The 27,684-nt window shown below is 32.9% G+C and overlaps 1 long non-coding RNA gene across 1 annotated transcript; it reads right to left on the minus strand.

Annotated features, from left to right (window-relative positions):
- Positions 1-3,831: 3,831 nt before the first annotated feature.
- On the minus strand, positions 3,832-27,656 carry LOC128239641 (uncharacterized). The gene is made up of 3 exons (XR_008261906.1): positions 27,503-27,656; positions 20,018-20,417; positions 3,832-4,062 (listed from the first exon to the last, which is right to left on the minus strand). It is a non-coding gene; the product is annotated as an uncharacterized LOC128239641 (long non-coding RNA).
- Positions 27,657-27,684: the final 28 nt, after the last annotated feature.

Genomic DNA, 27,684 nt, shown 5'->3' on the forward strand with positions numbered 1-27,684 from the left:
GCTTCTTCATGTAATCTTAAAATTTATATTTTGTTATTGTTGTTCCGTGTCTTTGCTTTCCCCGATTTCAAAGTTTTCATAAAAGAAATAATAAATTGTTTCTTTATAAATCTAGATATTAAACCATTAAACCAATTTTAATGATTTGAAATATGGTTCTTTTCCCTATTCAAACAAAACAAAAAGTTTACAAACAATCAATTAGGTTTTAATTCTAAAAGCAAAATTCAAAAATAAAGTGAATTAACTGTTTTTCACTTGACTAAACTCATAAACATAATAATTTATTGATTTTAACAATAAAATTTCACTGTCAATATTTTTGTTCTTATTCTATATTGTATGCGTTTCTCAGCATCCTTTTTTGTGTATGTTGTATGCAAATGTGAAAACCCTTATTTGCCTATGTTGTATGCGTTACACTATTTCTTTGTTGTATGCATTTCATACCGACCCATAAAAATACTAAAGTAACATGATAGGAAAAAGCTCGAACCAAGGGCTGCCGGTATACTAGCAGGGCGCTCCTACAAACTAAGTTAACCGGGTGGGTAGTTATTGCCCACAAATCGATTTTATGTCTTTTTAATATTAACCATGGGAGTTAAACAGTCATTGGAATAAGAAGATCATAGACAATCATATTAATAAAAACGTTTTTTATACAATTTAATAATAACATTAAACATTATATAATTCAAAAACAATAAATTGTCCTTGGTATGCAATAATTCCTTTAAAGGTTCATTTGCCAATGGTTAAAAAAACCCATCTTTCTTCTTTTTGAAAAATCTCTTGTTCGACTGTTATCGGCTATGAAGTGTTGTTTCACATCCTGTGTCATAATTTTAAGTTCTAAACGTCAACTTTTTGTATCAAACATTTAAATCTATGTCACTTGTGTGCATTTCGTTAATCCTTGCAGTCAAGGAAAGTTTTCATTCATATTGACACACTTCATTTACTTCATCTCTGTTCTTGAACCGAATCCAGTCTCTTGTGTTTTGAACAAAAATATCTTGTAAAACCACTGATATAGCTGGTGCTATCAGATTAATGGTATCAACTGCCTACTCCTGTTGAGAATCAACTTGGCTGACTCAAACATCCGGAATGGACATCTCTGAAATTAAATAAAATAGTTTTATCATCATCCAAGTTAGCCAGAAAAATAAAAATATAAAACACTCTAAAGAGGCTGTTAAAGCTGCACTCTTACAGATTTACCGTTTTGACAACTTTTTTTATTTGTTGTCTTGAAAAGAGGCAATTTCTGCGTAAATATCTGCAAACCAATTTAGATATTACAACACTGACTCTGAGAGCTAAAAAGGCTGTAGGCATGACAAGGGTGATTTGACTTTTTTAGATCACTTGAGCACAACATGCCAAGAAATACCAGCAAATTTTTCCACTTGTCTTTTCTACACGAGAGTCAATTTCAGCTACACATTAACCCCTAATTGACCGAGAATCTGACCATGTGTTTAATCATGTTATCATATCTAGGGAGTTGCTGTAGTTTGGGTCAAGATTTGGAAGAATGTATTTAATTTTGCCCATAAAGACGGGAAGAAATATCAAGTGTTAGACATAATTACAGAGTACTTAATTTAGTAAAACTTATTATTTACTTATTCTTAAACAAAAATAATCATGTTGTTTTTAATGAGTAACATTATTTTTTAGACATATGACAGATGTTAATGAAAATTGTAAATGAAAAACCAACTGTTTTATTTGGAATGAAAATGTAACCTATATTACATCCTAGGGACCGGCCAAAGTACTTCGAGCCTCGAGAATATCGAGCCAAGCGGGATTGCTTACAGAATGTTATTTTTTCATTTGTTACATAAAGTCGTATTTACCTCGTCTGTTATTGGCTACGCCATCTCCGCAAGAGAAGGAAGAGTATTTATTGGGCATAGTTACGCACCCTAAATTTCGTAATATGACTTATTCGATTATTAGAAAATATCATTTTATTTTTTTATTTATAATAAAAATACATTTATGTGAAAACAAGCAATTGTAAACAGTGAGTAACACAAACATAGCTTAAAAGTTATATCAAAATGCATAATAATTTAGGGATGGATAACAATTAGAGACAGAGCTTAAAGTGATGGCATGTTTATTCAAACTGTTAAACCATTTAAATTCGATAATAATTAAAATATCAGTCAAGCAATTTTAATCCATTAGCGCCTTGTGCTAAATTAAGCCAATCAACCAAATCAAGGTGTGAGATTCTTAACTGAACCTGTGAAAATGACATCGACCCAAGCAACCATATCAAAGTGTGAAATTCTTGTTTGGGACCGCGAAAACGACTTCGAGCGTGGAGAAATATCGACCCTCAAGATATCGAGCCATCCGATCGAAATTTATATGAACAAAGAGTAAATAAAAATCGGTCCTTTTAATTTGGTTCGAGCCAACGAGGATATCGAGCCATGAGATATCGAGCCAACGAGTTTCGACTGTATATATGAATCTGGCCGTCTCATAGGTCGAATTATATGCTTTACTAAGCGTATGGATATTGATTTTAAAATGTCAGATTTATTGGGTTCGCATTTTTAACAAAACACACACTCTTATTATTCATTTTTAAAGCTTTTTTGTTTTTTTCACAGTAAAAAATATTGTGTTCGTAAGTATACGTATACACCATGCAAAACTTGAAAAAATACATCAACTGAATCTCCGAATGTTAAATTTACTTCAAATTTGTTCATATCACCATGAACTCATTCTGAGGCGTTTAAAATGCATTTACGTATAACTGATTGCGATTTGTTTTTGCAATGTTTCAATCTAGAATATTGCTTAGTTTTGTGTTCATCTGGCATTGTCTTCATACCGTGACCGGTGAAAGAACATATTTTGATCCCCATAAAATCACGGCAATGGTCGCTGTCCTTGAGTGACTCCTTTTCTGTAATATATTGACAACCCCCCCCCCCCCCCCACACACACACACCCCAAATAATAACATGACTCCCATCGAACGTTACTGTAAATAGGTATTTAACCCCACCGAACAAAACCGACTACGTTGGTCATTTAATACGTGTGCTCTTAAGTCTTTGTAATACAGGTGGTAATGCTGCAGCTATTGCTGTTGATAATAACACTACTGCTTCTGCTATTGCCACTGTCAACACCACCGCCACCACCACCACAACCACCACCGATGATGATGATGATGATGATGATGATGATGATACCCCTAAAACTACTGCCGCTCCTGCTGAATTGTTGTTGTTGTTGTTGTTGCCACTTCATACATCATTGACTAAATTCACTCTATTGGTCAGTAATCCGATTAGCTGTACATATTATTCTCTGATTCAATTAGTCTGACCAATATTAACAGCCTAGTTTCAGTCTAGCAAATAAATTCAACACAAGTTGTTTAATTCTTCTGAGACTGACAAAGAATTAAAAACCCACATTCATGAAAAATAAGATATAATATGAAAAAAAACACAAAAAATAGATTCAAGAATAAAAGAAATATGCATCCTTTAATATATATTGCATATAAACAATTAATTATCTATTATAAAGTTAACCTGAGTTACAATGTTTTATCTATAATTGTTGCCATTTATATTTAATAGTTATATAATTATCATGTCTATCAAACAAACCAAAAAAATGTCATTAAATATTTGAGATAAGCACAGGCTGACACAAGAACTAAATATTTAAGTCACAGTTGACAAGGCAAACAGTTCCTACCATGATATATATATATTTATACACATGTATGTCAATAATTCTCGAAAATTGTTCCACCCCCCCCTCCCTCCCCCATCGTGAATCTGCAACGCGTTCAGTAAAGATGAAAGATGTTTGCGGCGAACGTTTGCTGTTTGGTTTCCCGCTTAACGTATATGCGCTGCGTTGCAACAGAGATACAAAACGCTCGCCTGACTGAACGCACTGCTGATATCCTGGCCTCAGAACACTCTTTACATATCCCTCTTCCTCCTCTCTTTAAAATGATCGTCTTTTTGCCATTACTCTGTCCTCTCCATTGAAGTTAGCCTGCAATTTTAGAAAGGAAAATTTTAATTTCACACAAAATTGGCACTTGTTTATACCAGCACATTTGGCATATGACAAGAGCTACACCTGCGGGTTCTGAACGCTCGTCTGATTATATCCTTTTATTGTAAATTTATTTCATATTGTACATTTGAAAGTGAATATTCCAATGTTTAAAAGTGATAGCTCTGATAGTTTGCTTGTAAGCCGCCTTCTAAGCACATTATTTTATTAAACTTAAAATAATTAGACTATAGTCCACAAATACTAAAATATCCCCCATCCTCCCCATTCCCTTCTAAATGAGTTTGATATATTGAAGGCATAATCCTTTCATTTTCTATGAAGAAACTTAGTGTCCATTTCTCAAAATCAACCAAAATTCACGTTTTTTACCCTAAAAACAGGTGAGACTCAATATCTTTAGGGTATAATGTGAAGAAGGGTATAAGATGTACAAGTTCCCCAAGTTTCAAAGTGACAACTTTGATAGTTTTCATGTAACTGACCTGAACGCAAAACTTAACCCCAAGGCAAGGATAACAATCAAGTGATGACAATTGCTGCTTGTCATTTTTTTCAATAATGTATGAATTTAATTCAAACAGAGTTTATTAAAGGGACTAGACACCAGATGATACAATTGCAAAAAAAATAGATAACTGTCAAAAACTTACATACAATTGATATACTAGTACTAGTGTATAACTTTTAATCTTACTTTAATAGCTATTAGTGATGGGCCGATGATCGATTATAATCGAAAATTGATCGGAAAGCTTCAAAATCGGCGATAATCGATTGTAAATTATCATAATCGATTATCGCGGAACATCATACAAATTTATCAAGGGAGGTTACTCAGTATTCATTTACGATTTTTTTATCTTGCCGACATTTCCGCTCATTTTTCTTTGGGTACAATTCGTAAGAATGGCAGACGACAATGACGATATGCTGTACAATTATCCGGGTGGGAAAGCAAGTCTGGCTCTTTTTTGCATTTAGAAAAATCAAACCAGGACCTCCAACCAAAGAAAACCTTGACACAAGCAAGGCGTATTGTTGCCTTTGCAAAAAGGCTTACGCAAAATAGGTATACAGTAACTAGATCACAGGTGATGAGCAAGAAGAGATGTAGAATGAACCCATATCTCATTGACCAGACAATATTTCTAAACAAACATTTACTGGTAGATTCATACTGGTGACTTTGAAATTTCTGATGTATACATTTCAGTTTAATGTTTTTTTTCTTTTTAACTTAAAAATATAAAAAAAATATGTTTTATGTTTGTTAGTTTCCTGAAAAATGAATACGTAAGTTCTATTGTTTGGTTTATATATTCAATTCAGCTTACATAGACGAAGTGATACCCATTACCTTCAAGTATATCACTAGCAACCACTGCTCTATAATATCCGATTATAGCCGATGTCTAATCGGTTGATGGTCTCCGATTGTAACCGATTATCGATTGTAAAACTCAACCGATTGCCCATCACTAGCATCTACACATATACTGAAAAAAAAGTGAATGAAGCATAGTTTTATAATTTCATTTACCTTATCTTCTGATACTACTACATGTAAATTGTGAACTGCAGCCTTGCATGTATATATCGTTATGTTTTGACAGAATGAAACGAAGAAAAACCCATCAAACTCATCATAGTACTCATTGGATATTTATGTTTTTGTGTACGGAACTAATATAAAATAACATTATCTGGTAATATTTCTTGTTTTTATGATATTTTATAGACTCAATATGCTTTAACCCGGAATCCTGATCGGAATTACTACCCACTTTTGGTACAAAACAATTTGTATGTGAAGGATTTGCCATATCAAAAAATGGTACATACAATTATTTGGACTACAACTCAGCCATGGCCGAATTGTTCCGATTGTTTAAAAACTGTTAACTGCAGCTTGCAGGTGCCTTTTACGTATATTTCATAATTTATGACAGAATGAAATGAAGAAAACCCATCAAACTCATTATTATTTGTTGAATATTATTTTTTTTTATTTACGGAACTAATGTTAAATAACATTATCTCGTAATTTTTCTTGTTTATATAATATTTTATAGACGCAATATGCTTTAACCCGGAATCCTGATCGGAATAACTAGCCGCTTTTGGTACAAAACAATTTATATGTGAAGGATTTGCCATATCAAAAATCGTAAAAAAAGGCAGTCAACATACAATTATTTGGACTAATGTCTGGTTGTCACAGGTATTACTGAAAAAAATTTATGTGGTTTTTCCCTGTTACAGTCCACCAATAGCAAATAGTGTCTTTTATATTTACTTAACAATTTTAACATCAAATGTTATCCGAATTGCTCCGTGTCCGAAACAAATTGGAACGATTGCATTTAAATAACAGTTATGGACACGTGCATTGGTAATCAAAATACTCAAACATGTTCTTAAGATACTCGTGGCCATACCTCGCAAATTTAATCCTCTATAGAATCAAAGTAGGGAAGAAAATACAGAAAAAAATAATTTCTCGATTTATCAGGGGAAGTAACTCTGATGATCAATGTGACTGGTAGCGCTCGTTTCAAAAATTCGACCCCCTACGCAGTGTTCTTACCTTGAAATAGCCGACGAAATAATATGGTTACTGAATTATAAGATGGTGGTAATATCGATCTACACCAAGTTTTATAATAATTTACTTACTTTCTTTTTTTCATGCATAACTTGTTTGTTTTTACACGGAAGTAAACTATATCATATACACATGTGTTCATTGTTTAAAAAGAGTTAACAATGAACAATGTCGTGACAACATAATCAGGCCCCCCGATCCGCTAGTGAATACAGCTTTAAGCTTGAGCACTATATTTACAATGATGAACAATCTTAGTTATGGAAATTTGAATACATAACAGCAGATGTATTTAATCATTCAAGTGTTGAAATATTATGTATGATCTTGCTGGACATGAGCCTACTGTTTCTGAAAATTTGCATGTTTACCAAGTTTCATTTAAATCTCAAGGCTGTTTGAATTGGGGCCAAGAAAATATTCGACCTACTGTACGCTAACGACACCTGGGCTTATTAACTATAAAAATAGGCGCAGTATGAAATGCATACAACAAAGAAATAGAGTAATGCATACAACATAGGCAAAGAAGGGTTTTCACATTTGCATACAACATACACAAAGAAGGATGTTGAGAAACGCATACAATATAGAATAAGAACAAAAATATTGACATTGAAATATTATTGTTTAAATCAATAAATTAGTATGTTTATGAGGTTAGTCAAGTGAGAAATAGTTTATTAACTTTATATTTGAATTTTGCTTTTAAAAATAAAACATAATTGATTTGTTTTTCAAACTTTTTGTTTTGTTTGAATAGGGAAAAGATCCTTATATGAAATCATTAAAATTGGTTTAATAGCTTGAAAGAAACAAAAAGTTTATGAAAACTTTGCAATTGGATAAAATAAAGATTGAATTCATTGTGTATACTACAAGTATATAAGTACATTTAGGAAACAGAAACATATCATGTCACACTGATTACAATACATCAGAAACTTGTAAAAAAAATCTATATAAATAATTTCTCATAAGTATAGTAAAGCACCTGGTACTTGATAAAAGACATACATGTATTTTTAAGAATTATTGTAAATTATATGTAACAATTATAAACTGTATCCGAAATGAACAACACATTTGCATAAATATATTATATAAAAAATGATGAATACAACAGAGAAGCATGTGGGATGTAAAGAGTTTACACATGATAAATGCACATTCATTTGTTTACTATAATGAGTAATTTTTTACTTAAATATTGCATGAAAAACACAGAAATTCCTCAGTGGTTGTTGAATAATCTGAAGGTGTGTTAACACAATATTTGTTGGTCTTTACGGGTGTGGTGAATTTGACATGCAGGCGAAATTGTTGGGTCCATCTTAAAATTATATTTCCACCGTTCTTCATCCTCATCGAAAAGTGGGAGACATTATATAGTTTCGTACTAAGTAAATTTGTTCTATACAAAATATGTGCTGCTTCCATATGTTTCAAAAAAGCTTTTTGTTAATTTTTTGTCATTAACAGTCAAATTAAGGTTGACCAGTATGAAACATTTCTGAAACTGGTTCATTATAATTTCTTATGTTTTCAAGATATACAAAGCTTTCACATTTTTCTTTTTCTGGTAATGGTTCTATTTTAGGGATTTTATGAATTCAATTTGCCTCAAACTTTAATTAAAAAAAATCTTTTTTTTCCTGCTTTGGAGTCCTTGATGTTTAATTAGTAATTTTGGCGTTAATGCAGAATAAAAAAAGTGTTTTTTTGCTGTCCCGGGATTTTGTGGGTTTTTTTTGGCGTTAAACTTAATGAGTTGTCTAGATTTACAAAATCATCAAATTCAATAAAGATTAAGATCAATACACAGAAACTGTGTACTATATACAGATTCACTTATCCAATAAAATTAAGGGTCACTTGTCCAGTAAAATACCAGTTATTGGAGATTACTTATGTGTATTGTCTGCCATAAGGTGTCCAAATGACATAATTATGATTCATTAATGACATAATCATGATTCATTATATATTTTTCATTTGTCACCTAACACCTATCTTTATGGCATCCCTTAAATTAACGATGTGTGAATGAAGAACAAACAAACGATTGCATAGCACCTGCTATTATGGATAATTGGAGTATTGTCTCAGAATTTTGGGGAGTTTATAATAAGGAAGTCAATAAATGAAATCAAAGGATTGTTATTTCTCAACTCATTTTATTGGAAAGAAAACACTATAACACGATTTATCCAAGCACTCTGACAAATATTTTGTCTGACTATGTCCTATCACTAAAGCCATTGTTTATAAAAAAACAATGATAAATTTATTCCAATCACAAATATTGCAATCAATATAATATGCACATTTAATAACTACAAATTTAATCTAACAGAATAACCAAATTTACAACACGAAATATATATACCTACCCTTTTTACTCATTTTTCCTTTCAATTTATAATTTCAAAAGGATCATTTTATAAATTTGGGATTGTTTGTTCTGATGAATGTATTGGATACGGAAAGATCAAATGTTGTTTTTTTGCATTGAAAGTTAAACTATTAAACAAATTTAACATCTGAGGTTTATCCCTTTACAAAATATATTAATAATTATCTATATTTCTCATTTTGCAATAATGGTAAGAACTTATAAATCCTATTTTCACCTATTACAATATAAATCATCAATTCAGACATTTTTACAACTACCAAAAACTGGTGTAGTTTTTCATCTTATGATGAAATGAAAGTTATTAAAAGTAATTCTGTGTTTGGTTTTATAATCCTTATGCTTCTTCATGTAATCTTAAAATTTATATTTTGTTATTGTTGTTCCGTGTCTTTGCTTTCCCCGATTTCAAAGTTTTCATAAAAGAAATAATAAATTGTTTCTTTATAAATCTAGATATTAAACCATTAAACCAATTTTAATGATTTGAAATATGGTTCTTTTCCCTATTCAAACAAAACAAAAAGTTTACAAACAATCAATTAGGTTTTAATTCTAAAAGCAAAATTCAAAAATAAAGTGAATTAACTGTTTTTCACTTGACTAAACTCATAAACATAATAATTTATTGATTTTAACAATAAAATTTCACTGTCAATATTTTTGTTCTTATTCTATATTGTATGCGTTTCTCAGCATCCTTTTTTGTGTATGTTGTATGCAAATGTGAAAACCCTTATTTGCCTATGTTGTATGCGTTACACTATTTCTTTGTTGTATGCATTTCATACCGACCCATAAAAATACTAAAGTAACATGATAGGAAAAAGCTCGAACCAAGGGCTGCCGGTATACTAGCAGGGCGCTCCTACAAACTAAGTTAACCGGGTGGGTAGTTATTGCCCACAAATCGATTTTATGTCTTTTTAATATTAACCATGGGAGTAAAACAGTCATTGGAATAAGAAGATCATAGACAATCATATTAATAAAAACGTTTTTTATACAATTTAATAATAACATTAAACATTATATAATTCAAAAACAATAAATTGTCCTTGGTATGCAATAATTCCTTTAAAGGTTCATTTGCCAATGGTTAAAAAACCCATCTTTCTTCTTTTTGAAAAATCTCTTGTTCGACTGTTATCGGCTATGAAGTGTTGTTTCACATCCTGTGTCATAATTTTAAGTTCTAAACGTCAACTTTTTGTATCAAACATTTAAATCTATGTCACTTGTGTGCATTTCGTTAATCCTTGCAGTCAAGGAAAGTTTTCATTCATATTGACACACTTCATTTACTTCATCTCTGTTCTTGAACCGAATCCAGTCTCTTGTGTTTTGAACAAAAATATCTTGTAAAACCACTGATATAGCTGGTGCTATCAGATTAATGGTATCAACTGCCTACTCCTGTTGAGAATCAACTTGGCTGACTCAAACATCCGGAATGGACATCTCTGAAATTAAATAAAATAGTTTTATCATCATCCAAGTTAGCCAGAAAAATAAAAATATAAAACACTCTAAAGAGGCTGTTAAAGCTGCACTCTTACAGATTTACCGTTTTGACAACTTTTTTTATTTGTTGTCTTGAAAAGAGGCAATTTCTGCGTAAATATCTGCAAACCAATTTAGATATTACAACACTGACTCTGAGAGCTAAAAAGGCTGTAGGCATGACAAGGGTGATTTGACTTTTTTAGATCACTTGAGCACAACATGCCAAGAAATACCAGCAAATTTTTCCACTTGTCTTTTCTACACGAGAGTCAATTTCAGCTACACATTAACCCCTAATTGACCGAGAATCTGACCATGTGTTTAATCATGTTATCATATCTAGGGAGTTGCTGTAGTTTGGGTCAAGATTTGGAAGAATGTATTTAATTTTGCCCATAAAGACGGGAAGAAATATCAAGTGTTAGACATAATTACAGAGTACTTAATTTAGTAAAACTTATTATTTACTTATTCTTAAACAAAAATAATCATGTTGTTTTTAATGAGTAACATTATTTTTTAGACATATGACAGATGTTAATGAAAATTGTAAATGAAAAACCAACTGTTTTATTTGGAATGAAAATGTAACCTATATTACATCCTAGGGACCGGCCAAAGTACTTCGAGCCTCGAGAATATCGAGCCAAGCGGGAATGCTTACAGAATGTTATTTTTTCATTTGTTACATAAAGTCGTATTTACCTCGTCTGTTATTGGCTACGCCATCTCCGCAAGAGAAGGAAGAGTATTTATTGGGCATAGTTACGCACCCTAAATTTCGTAATATGACTTATTCGATTATTAGAAAATATCATTTTATTTTTTTATTTATAATAAAAATACATTTATGTGAAAACAAGCAATTGTAAACAGTGAGTAACACAAACATAGCTTAAAAGTTATATCAAAATGCATAATAATTTAGGGATGGATAACAATTAGAGACAGAGCTTAAAGTGATGGCATGTTTATTCAAACTGTTAAACCATTTAAATTCGATAATAATTAAAATATCAGTCAAGCAATTTTAATCCATTAGCGCCTTGTGCTAAATTAAGCCAATCAACCAAATCAAGGTGTGAGATTCTTAACTGAACCTGTGAAAATGACATCGACCCAAGCAACCATATCAAAGTGTGAAATTCTTGTTTGGGACCGCGAAAACGACTTCGAGCGTGGAGAAATATCGACCCTCAAGATATCGAGCCATCCGATCGAAATTTATATGAACAAAGAGTAAATAAAAATCGGTCCTTTTAATTTGGTTCGAGCCAACGAGGATATCGAGCCATGAGATATCGAGCCAACGAGTTTCGACTGTATATATGAATCTGGCCGTCTCATAGGTCGAATTATATGCTTTACTAAGCGTATGGATATTGATTTTAAAATGTCAGATTTATTGGGTTCGCATTTTTAACAAAACACACACTCTTATTATTCATTTTTAAAGCTTTTTTGTTTTTTTCACAGTAAAAAATATTGTGTTCGTAAGTATACGTATACACCATGCAAAACTTGAAAAAATACATCAACTGAATCTCCGAATGTTAAATTTACTTCAAATTTGTTCATATCACCATGAACTCATTCTGAGGCGTTTAAAATGCATTTACGTATAACTGATTGCGATTTGTTTTTGCAATGTTTCAATCTAGAATATTGCTTAGTTTTGTGTTCATCTGGCATTGTCTTCATACCGTGACCGGTGAAAGAACATATTTTGATCCCCATAAAATCACGGCAATGGTCGCTGTCCTTGAGTGACTCCTTTTCTGTAATATATTGACAACCCCCCCCCCCCCCACACACACACACACCCCAAATAATAACATGACTCCCATCGAACGTTACTGTAAATAGGTATTTAACCCCACCGAACAAAACCGACTACGTTGGTCATTTAATACGTGTGCTCTTAAGTCTTTGTAATACAGGTGGTAATGCTGCAGCTATTGCTGTTGATAATAACACTACTGCTTCTGCTATTGCCACTGTCAACACCACCGCCACCACCACCACAACCACCACCGATGATGATGATGATGATGATGATGATGATGATACCCCTAAAACTACTGCCGCTCCTGCTGAATTGTTGTTGTTGTTGTTGTTGCCACTTCTACAATAACAACAGCTAATAATATCCCTTCTACTAACTATCATATAACTTCTACTGATGCTGCTTATCTCGCGTTAATCAACTCTATGTTGCTGTGAATGATGGAACTAAGCTTTTTGTATCAATGCGAAGACCCTTCATTCATCTATTTATAATGAGCGCAAAGTACAATGAACTCTTAAAGGGACTGTATACCAGATTCGCACCAAAAAATGTTTTTTCTGTAACGAATCTCAGGACAATTTTCTAATGGAATGTGTTACGCTTTGATATCATAATTGTAAAAAAAGTACCAAAATGTAAAAAAAAATGTGTCGGAGACCGAGTTCAAACCTGTGTCGCCAAAATTGCAGTCCAGCGTCGTATCCACTGAGCTACGACGGCTTCCTCTATTAATTTCATAATTAAGCTATACATGTACCTCGGTAATATCACGTAATAACACCGACTAGCCAATCACGCATAAGGAATGAATTCTACCTGGTAGACATACCCAGTAATCTTTTTAATGGAAAAATACGAAATAACTGCTGAACTTAAATAAATTGTGAATTATGTGGTACTTCAGTTAATAAGTTTCAATGCATAGTACACATCGATGCCAAGTTTATGTCAGTTTTCGACAATTTTCTCTTTTTTCGCTATTTTATCATACGGAGTAGAGCCCGTTTAAGCAGATTTTCGACATCCACAGATAAACGACTCCCCGGTATCATTTTATTAAATATACATGAGTCATAACATTTTGAGCCAGTAATCGATAAGTTTGACTGGGGTTCGTGATTCTATTGGGGTCAAAATACATCCTCACGCTGGCCAAATCCTAATAGCCTCTTATGGAACAATCCCTTAATCAAGTTATTAAATTAAACGACTTGATTACGGTATTGTTCTATAAGAGGCTATTAGGATTTGGCTGGCGTGTGGAAAATATTTAGCTGTTGGGGAACTAAGAAATATAGTTAATATATTTGTACTTGATGTTTTCAATCTTTAAACATAATTCAAGAGTGTGGTTTAGATAGTTAAATATTGTAATTAAGGAGATTGTTCATGAACAATATCAAAGATGTAATGCTTAGCTTAGTTAATTAATAATTATACTTTTTATAGTTAAGAAAATCATGTCAATACTTAATAATAAACTATTTTTGAAATTTTTGTTTTATTTTTGACAAGTGTCGTAATAAACAAAATGAGATGAAGCGTTAAACCTAAGAAACATGCACTATAGAAAGATTTTTCCGAAAAATGACCAAACTCCTGAATTTCATGCTGGTCGTAGTGGCCATTAAATAAAATCAATTAGCTGTTACAGCAGATAACTGATAAAAATTACATGGAGAACCAAGTCAGCCCTTTAACCCTTAGCACAAAACCACTGAATGGAACATAATGCATATGCTGCTAAAATCCAGGTATATGCTGGCATACAGGGGTTTCCTTCTTAATCGAAAATTGGATAGGATTTCTTGGCATGGATTAAAATTGTACAGAAAGGAATTATTTCAATATCAGAGAGTTAAAGAACGCAATATAAAAAGCAGAATCTGCAAACAGTTTCAAAATGAACGCGTACTGAATCAAATAAATACATGTAAGGCCGAGGACCGATAATATCTAATAATATCTACATGTACTTTGTAGTTAAGAATAGAATCTGGTTCATTGCATTCAGAGAGGTTCCCGGAAATAAAGTCTGAGAACTCGGGAATATATGGATCGTATTATGATGCAATTAAAAGCTAATTATGCGTAAGATATCAAACCATAATGTTTTAAATTAATTTTAATGCTTTATTTTATCCAACAATCAATTTATTTTGGTGATTGAAGTTCATCCATAAGAATATTTCCTATGTTTTTAATAGCTTAAATCGCTCTTACTTTTTATTTTCATTGAAATTGTTAGTTTGTCCTTGTGTTTGTAAAACGTGTGTCGACATAAGACCATTCTCTTGGGTAAGTACATACTAACAACATTTAACCAGTACTAAATGCAGATAAGTATACACTTTTACCATTCAAATCAAATCGCGTAAAGCTATCGATCTACTACAATTTGTGTCATTGTCATGTAATGCCGAATGAAACGGAAAGTGTGTGAATATTTCTCACTTTGTCTCAGTAATTTCAGACCAAAGTCTTGAGCATGTAACATAATGCATATGCATATTTAAAACCACTGATATAGATGAGTACTCTGTTCATTTTGTGGCATTGGTTGAGGGCATTATTAAGATACATGTACATCAAACATACAGGGATTAAATAATATTCGGGTGATTCGATCCAGAGGTATTTGTCGTTGTAGAAGTAGGCCTAACACATAAACCTAATTAATATGTTCAATGCATTTATTTGGGATGCATTTGGTTAAGCTGGCATACCCTGGAAGTAAATTAAATAAGCCTTAGTCAAGTTTGAATTGAAGTGTAGATATTACTAAAATTCATTAATGATTTATCCGTGGCAGTGCATTGTTTATTAAAACCAAAGCTCCAGATAAGGTTTAATGTGATATTTAGAATTACTCCATACCTTATACGTAACTATTTGGCGTATTCCACATTTCAAGTGACTTATACTACATGATCTAATTGAGAATCAACATAAAACTCTTAAAGTTGAGCTACTCATATACTTACTTATATACTATCTTTAGATTTTTATGTTATAATTTAATTTAATAATTATTTTTTTACAATTACATGACTATACTCACATAACATTGCAGGCCGACGGCCATTCAACGCTTTAAGCGCTTTGATTTTAATACAATACTTATCCTTACTACAATTAACGAGGTCTATCCCGAAGCTTGCCGGTCCACTATCTTGAACCTTGCCGGAGAAAGCCGAGTTGTTACGGTTGACGCCCAAATGTTTTCGCGCATGCGCTATGGTAAATGTTCGTCACGTATTTGCTTTAATGGCGGCCGTAAATGTGAGTTTTGATTTTTTTAACACAATTTAACAACTTTTCAGATCAGCATCACATTATGTGTGTAATCAGAGACATTTAGGAAATGCAAAACCATATTAATTGAGTTTAATATTTGAAAATCATGTTTCATTTCACGTATAATTTCATGATCCTGTTAGACCTGTTTATTACGCTTCTAACTGCTTTCGTTTTACGTGTATGTATACTGCTCAAACTTTGAAAGTCATTATCCCATTAAGACCTCCAAATAAACAATTACATATGTATATACATACTGGTTAGAGAGGGGAAAATAATAGATAAGTTATTAAAGGAAAAAAGGCTTAGAATTAACAAAATACGTTCTGATTATATCGCATAGATTCTACTGTACTCATTCATCCATAACGGTTGCACAAATATGATGAATAGATGAAATTAGACTTGTTTATCATACATGTAGTTATACATGTATGAATTGTCATTCTCTATGACAAAAGTATTGCATTTTGGTTCAATTTATGTTTTATTGTTTTTATAGTAAGAAACCAGCCTTTCTATTATTAATGCACCAGTCAATTGTAACCACGGCCCCCCAGGTCCGGGGGTATACCGGGGAAATGGGCCATGTTTTTACCTTTCAGGTGGCCCTGCAGTGCCGGATGAATGTGGTTTTGTCTATGCTTTAAATATAGCGGGGAATGGGCCTTAACTAGGGTCCCTGAGGTGCGGGGGCATTTGGCGGAGAATTTACCATCTGTTCGTCCTCCCAGAGCGGGGATTTAACCGGGGGTGGCTGGACCGAAAGTCAAAGTCCTCGCTATTCCCCGGACCTGGGGGGGGGGGGCGTGGTTACAATTGACTGGTGCATAAGCTTTGTGAAAAATCATCCTGGTATCCAAGCGCATACTTATTTATAGGCTGTGAATCATAGTAACACATAATCATCAATTTGGTGTATGATTACATGGCTTTTTCTATAGTACCCAAGGGTCCGACTATCAGACCCATTCCCAAAGCAAAATGTAAGGTATTTTTCCCAATCTTCAGAAAAAAATACCAATTAAAAGATTTTTTTTTTTAAAAGTCTTTTTATCTGTATTGGTTCATTTGCAACATCCTAATAGGTCATGCCATACAAAGTTTTTTTGATAATAGATCTCGGAAATCATTGATTTTCATCACATTCAGAGATCAGTATGAAATATTATCTGTCATGATTTATTGCAATAGATATTTACAACCAAAGGATTGATATTTTAGCCATTTTGGGTCCTTTAAAGGGAAAATAAACTAATATTAAATCATTTCCTAATTCTCAGGAGACTACACAGCTTTTTCTTTTAACTGTACAATTTCCCAATTTCGGCATTTTCATGACGCAAAATTTCCCAAAATGTCCAGGGTCTTTTTCCCAAAATGGCCAGAGAAAGCCCTGGATTATTTAGATATTAACAGTGAGCTAAAAGGCTGTACTGTACCTTATTTTTAACACAATCGCATTAATTATTCTAACATGTCATGTAGAAAAGTAAGGAGAGATTCTTTTTCCTCTGATATGAAGACACATGATAATCAGAACATATACAAAGAAACATACAGTCTTATAGAATAAAACTTTACGTAAATGTTATACAACAAACATATAAATCAGGTAAGAAGGATAACTATAATTACAATAAATAATACTGTATTATAACAATGCATCTACTAGTGATGGGCCGATGATCGATTATAATCGAAAATTGATCGGAAAGCTTCAAAATCGGCGATAATCGATTGTAAATTATCATAATCGATTATCGTGGAACATCATACAAATTTATCAAGGGAGGTTACTCAGTATTCATTTACGATTTTTTTATCTTGCCGACATTTCCGCTCATTTTTCTTTGGGTACAATTCGTAAGAATGGCAGACGACAATGACGATATGCTGTACAATTATCCGGGTGGGAAAGCAAGTCTGGCTCTTTTTTGCATTTAGAAAAATCAAACCAGGACCTCCAACCAAAGAAAACCTTGACACAAGCAAGGCGTATTGTTGCCTTTGCAAAAAGGCTTACGCAAAATAGGTATACAGTAACTAGATCACAGGTGATGAGCAAGAAGAGATGTAGAATGAACCCATATCTCATTGACCAGACAATATTTCTAAACAAACATTTACTGGTAGATTCATACTGGTGACTTTGAAATTTCTGATGTATACATTTCAGTTTAATGTTTTTTTCTTTTTAACTTAAAAATATAAAAAAAATATGTTTTATGTTTGTTAGTTTCCTGAAAAATGAATACGTAAGTTCTATTGTTTGGTTTATATATTCAATTCAGCTTACATAGACGAAGTGATACCCATTACCTTCAAGTATATCACTAGCAACCACTGCTCTATAATATCCGATTATAGCCGATGTCTAATCGGTTGATGGTCTCCGATTGTAACCGATTATCGATTGTAAAACTCAACCGATTGCCCATCACTAATAGCTATATAACATTGCTTAAGACACATAATTTCACAGCTTTTGCACATATTGTCGATATGAAACTTTCTGGGGTGTGTTTACCACATATAATATCCCAGTAAGTTTAAAAAAGCATCAGTATATTTATCTGTATTCATAAATGGATATAATATAAACTTGGAAAACTTAATTCACTATTTTTACACAATGAAACCCAAATGAGATAGTCAAATGATTGCTCTGTTTATTTTAATCATGTAAAATTATTTATTATATACCCATCATTTATCCACACGTAATACATATCGCAAAATACAGTAGTCTGTATTCCACTCTAGTGCACTACAGCCGTTTTCAACTCTTGTGACGTCACGTCATAACAACTTTACAAGTGTCATTGCGTGATGTTAAAATGATGTCATAAAACAAAATAATGTGTCCTTAAAGGGACTGTGTCACAGATTTGCACAAAAAAGTTTTTTCTGTAACGAATCTCAGGACAATTATCTAATAGAATGTGTTACGCTTTGATGTCATAATTGTAAAAAAAAGTACCAAAATGTAAAAAAAAAATTGAAGTCCAACTTCACGTGATAACACCTTCTAGCCAATCACGCATGATTGAATGAATTCTACCTTGAACACATACCCAGTAATCTTTTTTAATGGAAAAATACTAAGTAACTGCTAATAACTTAAATAAATTGTAAACTATATATGTGGTACTTCAATTAGTACGTTTCAATGCATTGTACACATCGATGCCAAGTTTATGTCATTTTTCGACAATTTGTTTTTTTCGCTATTTCATCATCTGTGAGACAGACCCTTTAAAATGACATTTATTATGAAAACATGTGGCTTTTAAGTGATGTAACAAGTAAATTAGTAATGTATATATATAATAAAAGGGTTATTAGTATGGCGTTTTGATCCGGGAGGCTTGTGCCTTGTGAAATCCGAATCTGCAAAAATCCACTCAAGTTAAATACAACCTCCCGGATCAAAACACAGTACTAATAACCCTTTTGTATTATCAGCCTTCTAAATGATCACATCGACAGTTCTAGGCTTATTTTGAAGAAATACTGTACTTGCCAACCTGGTGTCTAGTCCCTTTAAGTTTATGGCTACATTGCACACAAATAAAGTAGGTTATGTTGCATGAACATAAGGCCAGAGTTTTTTTATCTTTAGATTTACGGGAGATTTTTCAAAAAGTTGGGTAAGGAGGAGGAAATAAAAATAAAAATAAAATGCATAAAATGTCCCAAAGGAGAAATAAATAAAAATAAAACGGATTTTTCTCCGATTTTTTTTTATTTTTTAAATCTTCTTATATCACGAAGACAAAACACACCTTACTTGTGTCAGCTATTTCATAGCTGAAAAAAGGGTGATAGATCACCATAAAGTTTCAAAAGCATAATTAAAAGATCCTTTTAATGTTCTGAGATATGGGTTATAGAACACTAATTTTTTTTTTTTTTTCTTAACCTTGGAGTTCGTCGGAAAAAATAAAAATAAAACTACGAAAATGAATTTTATTTTTATTTGGGTTTTGCAATATTTAGGTACGGCGCTCCCGTAAATCTAAAGATATAAAAACTCTGGCCTAATCTTCAATAAAAAAAGCCTATTCAAAATATATTGTTGATTACTTCAATAATGTTTTTTGAGACATTAACAAAATAAAAAGACAATAAAAAAAGTCATATGCTCATTGACTTAAAGAATCCATGATAGCAAATTGATTGTTTAGTTTTATTCAATTACATAATTTAATCAATGACGTTCTAATGAGTAGGTCATATTTATGGAATAAGACAAATAACTATATCTTATACATGTGTATGTCAAAACTTTGCATTCATATATACATACCATTCAACTTTGTCTTTGGTGTTTGTTGCATTTGCAAGTCTAGAAGAAGATGATGATGCTGGTGTTCTTAAAGAGTGTGTTGCTGGTGTTCTTGTAGGTCGAGTAGTTTTATTCGGGTAGCTGTTGTTGCTGATGTTTGTGTTTAGGATGAATTTGTTCTTGAAGCCGATGTTTTTGTAGTTGTCCCTGCAGGAAGTGTTGATGTTGTGGGGTTGAAGTTGTTGTTCTTGAAGATGGGGTTTGTGTTCATGTTCTAGTAATCAGAGTTGTTCATAAATCTGGAGTTGCTTTTGTTTGTTTTTGTCAGAAGTATTGTAGTTCTTATACGCAGGGTTGTTCTTGTAAATTAAGTTGTTGTGTCAGAGGTTGTTTCAGGATCCCACTCAAATATGTCGAAGGCCTTAAAAATAAGAGAATGTGAAGCTGTGACAAGTTTTTTTAAATGACAAAAAAGTTTCACATTTTAATTATATTTTTTCTTATTAAATTTAAGTTAACATTTTATGCTAAAGTTTAGAATGTTACAGAATATATATATATATATATATATATATATATATATATATATATATATATATATCCCTCCTTAGTTGAACCACCACTTGAAAGATTAAAACTTAAATTGTCACTATCAAGATGTGTTTTATTACCCCCAATTAACCCTCTAATTCACTCCATTTGTTAGGTTTAGAAGTGTTACTATGGAGAACTTCAAAGCCAATATTTTTAAACTAGTATTTTGCTTCAAATACTTTCAACAGAACCTACCATAAATCAAGAGTTGAAGTGGGCCCTGGGCCCATGACAGCCAAGAAAGAACTTTACATTTGCAGGGCTTGTGGGCTTGTGATTATTTTGATCACTGATATGATAATAAGGCCTATACAAATCTTTGTTTACACCCATCTGAATTTATTTTTTTCTTCCTATTTTTTTTTTGGCGTTTTGATCAAAATGCGTTTTTTCAGAGACCTAAAATAATACCCTGATACAGGTCAGTTTGCTAAAGAATTATGGTCGTCCAAAAAAAAGTAATGCCTACCTATCTACCCTTTTTTGGGGGATGTTAGTAGAAACTAAGAATATTTGTTTCGCCTAATCAAGGATTTAATTTGAAGACAGTTTTGCTGCATACTGTATATATTTTTACTTTTTTACATTGCATTGTGTGGGAGTAGGATTTGATATATTGGTGCAAGGTATTTTGATTATAACAATTCCAGGAAGTTTATCAAAATGCGAATCTTTATGCAAGATGTGTCATGTTTGGTGTCATTATTTTGCTTTTATAATTCACTTTTATATTCAATAATATATTGATAAATTTGTATCAATGTAAAAGTTTAATTTTTATTACAAGCAAATGAGGAAAATCAAAATAGTTCATCAGTTGGTAAGATCCATCTACATTTCATGTCAGTATTTATCTTAGCTCCGCCCCTTTCACTGGACTTGACATTGCCCCTTTCACTGTTTTTGACATCTGATTGGCTGAGTTAAAATTGCCTTTTAATGTTCTTTATGAATGACAGTTTTATACAGGGAAAGCCTGGTTAATGTGACAATCATTATTCTGAAAATGGTGCTATAAATATGATTATGAATAGGCTTATAATTTATTTAAGATAATAAACATAATCTGCAGTTATGCACTTTAATTGATCAAAATACATATTCCTTAATTATGCTTAAAATATAAATCCTTATAATATTGGAAGAGATACATCACTGTCAATTTAGAATTGAACTTCAATTTCATAGCATTTCACAGAATTGATTAAAATAATTGCTTATGGTCATGTTGATTTATAGGCTAATAGCAAAGAGGGAAAAAATAAGAAATATATATAATCATATGGAAAGGAAAAATTGAGGTGAATTTCATGTGAATATCTTAAATGTATAATTCTCCATTTTGCTAAAGTGGCTAATTGTTATTTAATTCAGATGTTTTTTTGTTTTTGTTGGTACATTTTATTTTGGCATTTTGATATTATTTCAAGGATATTCTGGATATGCAGTTTTAATGTCTTTTGTTTGATTAAAAAATTAGTTTCTATTTGTGTAAGAAAAGCCAGACAAAACTATAATTATTGTTATTATATGCAATTGTTTAAACCTGGGAGTAAGATAACATATTATTGGTCCCAGTTTAAACATAATTTTGCTTTAAGTGTTTATTCATTATTTTTACCAGCTTTCTTTGTATAGTGCACTTAAAGCTGCACTCTCACAGATTGAACGTTTTGACAACTTTTTATTGTTTGCCTTGGAACCAGCCAATTTTTGCAAAAATCCATGGAACCAGTTATATAAATAAAACTAACTAACAAAAAATCCAAAAATGATCTAATATGCATTTTCCTTAAAAAACATCAATTTTTCAAACAGAAAAATGTGAAAATCTACGATCTGATTTTGTCAGCAATCATAAATTTATTTGCAGATATCTAGGCAGAAATTTGCTCTTTCCAAGACAAACAAAAAAAAAGTTGTCAAAATGGTATATATATCTGTGAGAGTGCAGCTTTAATGTCATCTAACACCTAGATTTTAGAGTAATTAACAAGTCTTACCTTTTGTTTTTAATTTTAAGTTTAATTAGGTTATTATAAGGGCCCTTTTCATATCTTGATTAAGATTTTTTTTTTTTGGAAAATTCTCTCCTACTATTTTCTAATTGTGGACTTTTTGTTAATAGAGAATTTTATCTTCATTATCTCAACAACAACAGGATCAGAGTGGCATAAATGCAGCCACAGAGACAATTATAAACAAAAGACTTCTAAAATAGACCTGCCACATATGAAAAATTCATATAACTATACATGAAATAGACTTAAATCATACTGGATTTGCAATTGCAATTGTGTTATTTGTTATCGCTGATTTAAAAGGAACACTATTCTTAGAATAAAGGAGTGGAAATCCTGAACAGAAGTCTCTGACAGTTGAAAAAACTACATCAGCCAACCTCAAATACTCTAAGGCTGACCAACAGTAATCTTTCAGTAGGAACTGAAAACAAGGAGGCACACTAGGGGCGCTACCGTGCTATTCCCCAGTCATTCAAAGTACCCCCTGTGAACGCGTTAGCGGACTTGCGCCTAATTCTTAGCAAAATATTGTGCATGAGTGTAGACATTAGACATATATATTTAAGATATATATAATCCAAATGTGAACTTATTTGACAGCTTCAAGGAATGGAGAGAACTCAGCGGATTATTTTGTTTCGCCAAGGCATGTAGAAAAATGAAACCCATTTCATCATAAATTCTGTTTATTGACCAGTCACTTTAACAATAGTAAAATCGTTCAACTAAAAAAATAATATTAAGCTCTGCAATTTCAGAGTACCATCCACTCATGATATATTATCATTTATCATGGTGTAATTAATTAAGTCATTTTGACATCCTACTGTTAGTTTTAAAATAATATACTAAAGTAATAATTACCGGTACATGTACATTACCATGACAGTCACGCCAATGGGAAGACTTATTTAGGGACTGACATTATAATTCACCAGTCAATTGTAACCACAGCCCCCCCAGGTCCGGGGAATAGCCGGGACTTTGACTTTCGGTCCAGCCGACCCCGGGTAAAATCCCCGCCCTGCGGGGACGAACTGATGGTTAAACCCCGGCCAAATGCCCCCGCACCCCAGAGACTCTATATAAGGCCCAATCTTGGCTTAATTTGGCCCTATGACAAAACCACCGCGGTCACCCGGCCCAGTGGGACCACCTGGAAAGTAAAAACATGGCCCTTTTCTCCGGCTATCCCCGGTATACCCCCGGACCTGGGTGGGGGGGGGGGAGCGTGGATACAATTGACTGGTGCATCCATGGGGAGACTTATTTAGGGATATAACATTGGCATACAATTATATAGTAATTAGTTATCCTGACATGTACTTTACACAGAATCGCTACATGGTGACAGTAATACTCTGGGACGGACATTACATTTACATACACTATACTAATAGTATTTCAGACATGAACATTGCAAAGACACACACCAGACACCCTTAGGGTGACTTAATTAGGGACAGACATAACACTGATATAGAATACAGTAATTAATTATCCTGATGTGTACTTTACATAGAATCCCTACATGGGGACAGTTAATCAGGGACGGACATTACATTAACACCACTATAGAAATAGTAATTCTGAAATGAACATTGCAAAGACACACACTATGGGGAAAGTGAATCAGGGCCTGTCACACTAAATTGACAAACACTATAAAGAAATAGTTATTCTGAAATTTATGAATATTGCAAAGACATACCCCATGGGGACAGTTAATAAGGGACGGACATTACATTGACATACACTATACTAATAGTATTTCAGACATGAACATTGCAAAGACACACACCAGACACCCTTAGGTGACTTAATTAGGGACAGACATAACACTGATATACAATACAGTAATTAATTATCCTGATGTGTACTTTACATAGAATCCCTACATGGGGACAGTTAATCAGGGACGGACATTACATTAACACCACTATAGAAATAGTAATTCTGAAATGAACATTGCAAAGACACACACTATGGGGAAAGTTAATCAGGGCCTGTCACACTAAATTGACATACACTATATAGAAATAGTTATTCTGAAATTTATGAACATTGCAAAGACATACCCCATGGGGACAGTTAATAAGGGACGGACATTACATTGACATACACTATAAAAATAGTTATTCTTATATGAAAATTGTAAAGACACACACCATGGGGACAGGGATTTCAGGGATAGACATTTCATTGACATACATTATAGGAATAGTTATTCTGCCATTATCATTGTAACAACAAATGCCATGGGGACAGTTATTCAGGGACGGACATGACATTGATGTATACACTTTTATAAGAACTAGTTATTTTGACATATTAACATTTTAAGACAAGCGCCATGAGGACTGAGTTATTCAGGGACAGATGTTACATTGACTAGACTTAATTGACATACACTATAGTTATAGTTATTCTTACATGAACATTGCAAAGACACACACCATGAGGAGACTTATTTATGGACAGACATCACACTTGACAATAACCATATACTAATAATTATCCTGACATTTACTTTACATAGAATTGAACCATTGGGACAGTTTATTCAGGGACAAACATACATTGACTAAATAAATGACATTATACTATAGTAATAGTAATTCTGACATGTACATTGTAATGACACACCCAATGGTGACAGTTATTCAGGGACGGACATAACATTGACACACACTCCAGAAATTGGTATTCTCAAATGTACCTACAAAGAATCTCACCATGGGGACAGTTATTCAGGGACAAGCATTACAATTACATACAATATAGTATAAATAGTTATTCTAAAATGTACTTTATAACAAAAAATGACACTATAGTGACATTTATTCAGGGACGGACATTACATTTGACTTTCAATATATAGTAATAATCATAATAGTCATTCTAAAATGTATGGTACATTACAAAGACACATGCCATGGGGTCAGTTATTCAAGGACGAACATTACACTGACATATACTATAGTAAGAGTTATAAGGGCATTTAGTACAATGAAGAGATACATCCCATGGGAACAGTTATTCACGAACAGACATTACATTCATGTATACAACTTACAAATTAATAATTCTGAGGACAGGTACATTGAAAGTAATCACATCTTTGAAACAGTTATTTAGACCAATATAACAGTGACATATACTATAGTTATAGTTATAATGACATTTACATGGAAAAACACACACCATGGATAGATTTTTTCTGAGGGAAGAATTTACATCTAACAAGCACAACTATGCTACCAGAAAGTCCAAACAGTAACAAAAATATGTCAAAACATGCACATACTGAGTCAGTCATCCAATTAGACTTTTGAAGGTACAAGCCCGACTTCTAACACTAATGCTTGGCATTAATTTTTTTATCAAGCCCTGCTTAAATAAAATTTGGGCTGGTGTCAATTTTGACCACTGGAGTCAGCTAAATATGCCATTAATATATAATAATCATGCGCCAACCTGCAGATCATATATAGGCAAAACTGTTGTCTGTGTCATAAGAAGCTTACTAAATCTGAAATCTGGGGGCAGATCATGACAGTTTATATTGCATTAGGATGTTGAATGCGCAATTACAGGCAAAAGACTTTCATGAAAAGAATAAATACTTTTAATAATAATGTTGTTTTTTCTCACCGTTTTTTAGGAGAGTGGGGAGGCCATGAATACCAGAGGCCTTACCTAGGGTCCTTGGGGTACAAGTCTAAAATAATAGACGTGTTATACGGGTTTCTTCCAATCCCTAATGTCTAAACGGGTTTGTGTAAAAACCAGAGGTGTTTGAAAAATATTGAAATTGTATTAAGTGCAGTATTTTATGGTTGAAATTGATCATAAAGGTTTATATTCATAATTTACCATACATGTAAAAGAAATTATTTTGCACAAAACAAGCATTAAATGCATTAAAACACATTTACCTTTCCAATAAAATGAAAGTTGACTGACACAGACAACAATTATGCCAAACGGAACAACTCGACACAATCGTAATAAGTAGGCCACATCCGACAAGCTTCGAGATAGACCGTCAAACTCATAATTATTCGTTGGATACTTATTTTTTGTGTACGGAACTAATATAAAATAACATAATCTGGTAATATTACTTGTTTTTATGATATTTAATGGACGCAATATGCTTTAACCCGGAACAACTACCCACTTTTGGTACAAAACAATTTGTACATTAAGGATTTGCCATATCAAAAATCATAAAAAAATCTGTCAACGTACAATTATTTGGACTAATTGGGGTACGGGATCATTTGGCAGGGATTTTATCGGCAGTTTGTCCCCGCAGGACAAGGATTTTACCTGGGCTTGGCTTGACAGAAAGCCAAAGTCCCCGCTTTTCTCCGGACCTGGGAAGGCTGTGATTACCGGAGGCCTTACCTAGGGTCCTTGGGGTACGGGATCATTTGGCAGGGATTTTACCGGCAATTCGTCCCTGTAGGACAAGGATTTTACCCGGGCTTGGCTGGACAGTAAGTCAAAGTCCCCTCTATTCTCTGGAACTGGGGAGGCCGTGATTACCCGAGACTGGGTGTATACCGGGGTTAGCTGGGGAAAATGGGCCTTTGCCCGGGCTTAGCTGGACCGAAAGTCAAAGTCCCTGCCATTCCCTGGACTGGGGGTGGGGGGGGCGGGTGGGGGAAGTTACAACTGACTGGTGCATAACCAAGAGTTGTCCTACTTCTTAGCCACAGGTGCAAGTCACATAATCAATAATCGCCTTATATATGGGATAAGTGTATTAAGATATTCTTATTAAAATTGTTTGTGTCAAGTAGATCTACCTGTGTTCTTAGCTGATACATATTCAACAAGCCACACAAAAATGCAATAGAATAAAATATATATGACTTACCATGGAAGTTAGGGATATATCCATTTTGCAAAACTTAGTGTCATTCAGTCATTCTGATTCATCGTTCTGCAAAGCTCGATGATTTTGTTTATCTTCTATGAAAAACAAAATAATTCGTCTGACACATTCGTAATTTTCCAGCATGATACATGTACCCTGGTATTGATTATTCTAATTGTATG

Source organism: Mya arenaria, chromosome 1, assembly GCF_026914265.1.
Source record: "Mya arenaria isolate MELC-2E11 chromosome 1, ASM2691426v1".
NCBI lineage: Eukaryota > Metazoa > Mollusca > Bivalvia > Myida > Myidae > Mya > Mya arenaria.